The following is a 5,665-nucleotide window of genomic DNA, read 5'->3' as shown; positions in this document are numbered from 1 at the left end:
GAAGAGAAATTACCCATTCTCCTTGTTCCCAAAGAGCAGAACAAGGACTAATGGGTAACATTTGAATTATAGAATGATTACAGACACATTCCTACCTTGTAAGTATAGCCACAGTCCAGGAGATGTCCAAGGGAATGGATATCTCTTTGACATCTCCTGGACTGAAATGCAGACACTCAAAATTGGTCTTTGTCTTTACAAAGCACATACCATGTGACTTGGGCATTGGGTTATAGAGGGACGAGAAATCCTTAGCTCACTAGAAATAAGGTTTTGGAAGTTCAACACAGGCTGCATCAGACATGATTATGGAAATTGTTGTACGTGCTCAGTTTATTACAACTACATTTATGTCTGAACTATTTGAATCAGCTGACAAATTTTATGATGTGAAATTCAGAAATAAGGTTAGTATCATTGATGTGATCATAGCAGAAATGGTCAAAGAATTTATAGAAATGATACCATTCATGGTTGATAGGAGAATAATGGCATCTTGTTTGGAAGATGTGTATTGAAGGAAACCTCAATTGAAGAATTACAAATTTAAAACTAAATATTTTGTCATTCTTAAAATAGTTTGGGACACTTACAGTTTAACTGAAAGGTCCAAGGATTCTTGGTTTTGGATGATCTTTTGTATTCATTTTATGTTCCTGTTCCTATATTCTTTTATAAAATAACAATTTAAGTGCATTTATTTTTTTTCTTTTCTTTTTCTTTCGCGAGGCAATTGGGATTGTGACTTGCTCAAGGTCACACAGCTAGTAAGTGTCAAGTGTCTGATGCCAGATTTGAACTCAGGTGCTCCTAACTCCAGGTAGGTGCTCTATCCACTGCACCATCTGGCTGTTCAAGTACATTCTTCTTATAGCTTCATTTATTCTTTTTTATACTTGTAGTTTCTCTCTCTCTCTCTCTCTCTCTCTCTCTCTCTCTCTCTCTCTCTCTCACTCTCTCTCTCTCTTTCTTCTCTCTCTGTAATGAAGTCTTAACTCTATTGCTTTTCTTTATCACCTTGCCTGTGTGTAAAAACTCAGGAGCAACTGACCATTTTCATTACATCAACACTAATAAACACTTCTTTTTCTGTTTAAAATATTCTAGTTGACCACAGGCTCTGTGCATCTGAAATGTTGGCACAGTCATTTGAGTATGTGCTTCTTTTTGCCTCAGTTTGCCTGAGATACTATACCAAGTTATGGACTTTAAAAAAACTGTGATTACACTTAGCCAAGTATAATTTAGATATTACTGGTTTTATATATGAATGTATTACTACTGGTGATTTCTTTCTGAATTGGTTTTTGTGCCTTAAAAGACAAAGTATACCTTTTGGCTTTCAGAGCAGGATCATGGTGGTGGGCAAGAATAAGTGCCTCACCAAAGGTGGCCAAAAAGGAGCCAAGAAGAAAATAGTTGATCCATTTTTGAAGAAGGATTGGTATGATGTAAAAGCACCATCTATGTTCAATATTCCAATATTGGCAAGACACTAGTTACAAGGATCCAAGTAACAAAAATTGCCTCTGATGGTCTCAAAGGTCAAGTTTTTGTAGTGCACCTTGCTGATATGCAGAATGATGAGATTGTTTTTTGTAAATTCAAGTTAATTACTAAAGATGTTCAGGGTAAAAATTGCTTGACTAATTTCCATGGACTCTTTTGGGTTGTTTTTACCAAAAAGCACAACAACTAGATCCATAAGACCTCTTATGCCTAGCACCGAAAGGTCTGTCAGATTCGTAAGAAAATGATGGAAATCATGAACTGGGAGGTGCAGACAAATGACTTGAAAGAAGTTGTCAATAAATTAATTCCAGACAGCACTGGAAAAGATATAGAAAAGGCTTGCCAGTCCATTTACCCCCTCCATGATGTATTTATCCAAAAAATCAAGATGCTCAAGAAGCCCAAATTTGAATTAGAAAAGCTAATGGAACTACAAGATGAAGGCGGTGGCTCTGGAAAACTTTCAAGAGATGAAGCAAACACAGAAGTAGAAAGGGCTGATGGCTATAAACCAGTTTAAGAATTTGTCTAAAATAAGACCTTTTAAAGTTTGAAAAATAAAAATATATCATTGTGATGTTTTTTTTAGGTTTATAAATCAAAATAGCAGCAATATTTATGGCTTGGAAAGTTTCCTCATAAATGTGATAAGTAAATAGCTTGATATTACCCAATGAAATTGTATAATTGCTCTGTAAATAAACTTGTTATAAAACTAAAAAAAGACAAAATATATCTAGGCTGTATGCTGGCCAGATAGGTATAACAGGAAGCACCTTGGCACACCCTGGATGGCCTGCTAGCACAGGCTCTTTGATCTGCTTTTCCTAAAGGAAAGCAACTTTTAAAGGGGTCAACAATCTTACTTTAATTACATTCACTAGTTCAAGGAAAAAAGTCAGCACTCTGAATGTGGAGAAAATACAAGCAGAGAAATTAGTGCAAAGTCCAACAGACAGGGCGCCAGCTGTCTGAACAAGGTAATACAACCACCTACATATACCACTGGATCAGGGGAGCACAGATACATCTGAGTAGTGGAGGGCTCTGATCAAACGAGTACTCAGAGTCCTGTCCAGGGAATCAAAAGGTCCTTCTCATAAATGAATCCCCAAAGCAAAATACCAACCTCAGAATACATAATACATACATACATATATATATATATATATATATATATATATATATATATATATATATATATATATATATATGTATGTATATATGTGTGTGTATATATGTGTGTATATATGTGTATATATATGTATGTGTGCATATATATAATATATACATATACATATATATGTATGTATGTATGTGTATATGTATATATGTGTGTGTATATATATATATATATATATATATATATATATATATATATATACACACACACATATATGTATATGTACTTTAAGCAAGTTCCTCCTTAGGCAAGTTCCTCCCCTAGTGGGCTATATGTAACTCAAGATGTATTACAGCTGTGATTGAACATATGTGGTCACATAGGCCTATTAATGTACAGGGAAGACCTCCCTATTCCATTAACATTACAGTAGTTTATATGTGTTCACAAAGGATGTCACCTGGCAGAAAGGTCTTGATCAATATCTCTGGAATCTTGGCCACTTAATGAATTAATGAATTAATCTCTAAATGAAGCTTTTGATTCTTGCCTGGAGAAGAACAAGAGAAGGGACTCTAAGATTGGAGAGAGGGGATGGACTAGAATAATATCTATCTTCATCTCCATAAATATTGCTGGTATAGAGAAACAACTTGTTTTTGAGTTCAAATGCAATAAAGCCACTAGCTTCTTGCTTGCTATCTCTTAATGAGTAAGGAAGGAGTTCTAAAACTTATACTCAGAGGGTGTATGGTGCATTCAAAGAGAACCAGGACCTCTGGTGTGATGGCTTGGTAAGCCCTTTTCAGTGATGTTAATCCACCTTTGGTGTCTACCTGGCACTCAATTCTCACCTGTAGCTCCAAGAAAATGTAGAACGCATAATGGCCACACCACAGTAAACCATTTTGGCATAACTACCAGCTTGAGGGTAACTGGTGGGCCTCAAACCCAGTCAGTTAGTTGGAGGGGGGTCTACCCAAAGCATGTGAAGGCTTCCATTGGTGGAATGGGTGAATTGGAGCATTTTTCCCTAATGTCCATGAAGGTGGCTGAAGCAAGTACTGTGGAATTCTTAGAGCTTGATCAGACATTGAAGACACCATCCCAGATCATTGCCAGTCTTCCTGACTTGTCTTGCCACTGGACTTTGATGACTCTGGAAGAGAGAGAAAGGCTGATGACTTACTTAGAGCAACTCTGTCTCACTTAAATCCAATTCACACACTTGTCCAGACTTGTCCTCTTCAAAAACATAAGACAAACAACAACTCACAGACCTGATTCCTTTTCTCCAAATGTTAGATTATATCAAAGGTTACATCTCTCTGATCCATAGTAAGAATTGAGCATACAACCTTGTCCTTGAAGCAGCATGGATTAGGGGCAGCATTCAGAATTCGTTTGCAAATGCTTGTGTGATTTTCATTGGGAGATCTTCATTCTCAGAGATTGTAAGGCGGCTTGAGGGTTTCCCCTCCCCTACACTGCCCTGACCCTCTGATTAATAAGCCAGTGGTATGGTATAACAGACATGCTGCAACCAACAAACCTGAATCATTTTTGCATGACCTTAGTGCCCAGTTCTGGAGAATAATTAGACTTGATAGATCATACCTCAGAGGGTGATCTGCACTCCTTTGGCTACCTTGGGAAAGGCTTTTCTTTCTCTTGGCCCATCATAGCCTCAGCTCCAGTAAAAATCCTTTCTTCTTATCCTTAAACCAGAGTGAAGGCCAAGTGGCAACTCATAAGAATATGGAAGATGTAATAGATCACCTTCAAAGGAGTTAGCAAATCTGCAAAAAGACTGGAAATGATCTGCAAGTTTCTTACAATGTTCAATACCCATTAGTAACTTAACCAATGCTATAGAATCTAGAACCTAGAAAGAGATTGATCGTTGTGAATACCTTTGATCATATGAGGATAATTCTCTACTTTCACGTTGAAGAATAATTACTTGATAGGTCAGGGTCAACATTTTACTCACTGTTTTACACTAAATGCCTGCAAAATGGGGGGAATTGAATGGAATGTTTGGAGCTGCTGTAAACAGAGGCTTAATTTTCTTAGATACAGCCAGTTATTTATTAAAGCATAATGTTAATAAAACAAGCATATTCCAAAAAATGAATAATGACATGGTGAATAGCTAGTAAACCTAGTTATCCAACTGATAGAAAATAAAACCAATTATTTATTCAAGCAAATAGTGAACAGAAATCCAAGAAGTTATAGGAATTAGAAGACACCAGAAAATATACCAGGTGAATGAATTCTCTCAAGCAGGAGTGAGATGTATCACCTCAACAGAGAGAGAGACCCTGATCTCGCCTGAAAAGAATTTCCCTGAAGTCTCTAGGAAGGGAAGCTGGAAATCAGGATATCTGATAAGATGCTGGCTCTTCTACATGTCTGGCCCTCCCCAGAGTCTTTTCTCTCTGTCCATGAGTATCTCCTCAAAAGGAGAGTCTGGAATTATGTGTGTCCCTCAAAGCACTGACCAAGAAGGGCTCTCCCCTTCACTGCCCTCCCACCAACCTCATACCCCATGCACGCACTCAGTGTGAATTATCATCCTCTCCAATTAGGAGTCACACCTAAACAGCTACTCACAAAACATCTCAGGTTTAAAACCTAAATTACATTTAAAACTGCAAAGTAATTTTTTTTCTTTTCAATATTTTATCATACTCCCCTTTATAAACCTGAGAGTATATTCTTTTAGAAATAAAAATAACCCAAGGCTTTGGCTCCTAGCTCTGTGGCTTACTATTTCATCTTAGATTGATATAATCACTTTTCATTCCTGTGCCTCAGTTTCCTGACCTAGAAAATGCAATAATTGGAATATATGATATCTAGAGTCTTTTACAGCTTTAAATCAGAGGTTCCTATAAACCCATAGACTAGTGTGACCCCACGCCAATCCCTCTATATCACCTAGGAATATGTGCTGGAATAAGTGAGACTTGTCCTCTACTCTCAGCACTGATATTGTGTTTTGGTAACTGAAAAAGTCATGTT

General features: G+C 37.0%; 1 pseudogene; it reads left to right on the top strand.

Annotated features, from left to right (window-relative positions):
* Positions 1-1,355: 1,355 nt before the first annotated feature.
* On the top strand, positions 1,356-2,032 carry LOC118833925 (annotated as a pseudogene).
* Positions 2,033-5,665: the final 3,633 nt, after the last annotated feature.

Source organism: Trichosurus vulpecula, chromosome 1 (assembly GCF_011100635.1).
Source record: "Trichosurus vulpecula isolate mTriVul1 chromosome 1, mTriVul1.pri, whole genome shotgun sequence".
Lineage (NCBI taxonomy): Eukaryota > Metazoa > Chordata > Mammalia > Diprotodontia > Phalangeridae > Trichosurus > Trichosurus vulpecula.
Note: the sequence above shows the minus strand (reverse complement) of the source record. Positions and strands in the feature narration are given on the sequence as shown.